The sequence below is a fragment of the Sinocyclocheilus anshuiensis genome, unplaced genomic scaffold, assembly GCF_001515605.1.
Source record: "Sinocyclocheilus anshuiensis isolate Anshui unplaced genomic scaffold, SAMN03320099.WGS_v1.1 scaffold283, whole genome shotgun sequence".
In the NCBI taxonomy this organism is placed as follows: Eukaryota; Metazoa; Chordata; class Actinopteri; order Cypriniformes; family Cyprinidae; genus Sinocyclocheilus; species Sinocyclocheilus anshuiensis.
The window spans coordinates 7099482-7100008 of NW_015549605.1; the positions used below are offsets into that span (position 1 = coordinate 7099482).

General features: G+C 43.5%; 1 protein-coding gene across 1 annotated transcript in view; it reads left to right on the forward strand.

Moving 5' to 3' along the window:
- Positions 1–527, forward strand: part of LOC107658762 (epidermal growth factor receptor kinase substrate 8-like) — a 52370-nt gene that overhangs the window by 45537 nt on the left and 6306 nt on the right.

Genomic DNA, 527 nt, shown 5'->3' on the forward strand with positions numbered 1-527 from the left:
CCGATTCTACATCACTGCCTGTTTAGCCCCGCCCACCGATTCTACATCACTGCCTGTTTAACCCTGTACACTGATTCTACATCATTGCCTGATTAGCCCCGCCCACCGATTCTACATCATTGCCTGTTTAGCCCCGCCCACCGATTCGCACATGTAGTGTTTACAAGAGAGGCGAACGCGCAGGTCTATGCAGAAACCAAACGATAAAGATGCTCTGAAGACAAGAAGACACGGTGCAGTGCAGTTGTGGAAAAACAGTCTTTGCATTGCCTTCCTTCTGATCCCAATGTTAGGAAAAAGTGAATTAAATTATTTTTAATGAAGATCCAGACCGCGTCAGTAAGAAATCTGTCTTTTCTTCACTTCATTTAAACAAGGCACAATTCGGCGGAGGTATTTTCAGAAAGATTGAAACCAAAAAGACGATGTTGTGCTGACTATATCGGATCTGATGTGGCACCACACAAGTGTGAGTAACTGTTTTTATTACGTGATCACTATTGCTTTGTCTCTTCTTACAGATCGTT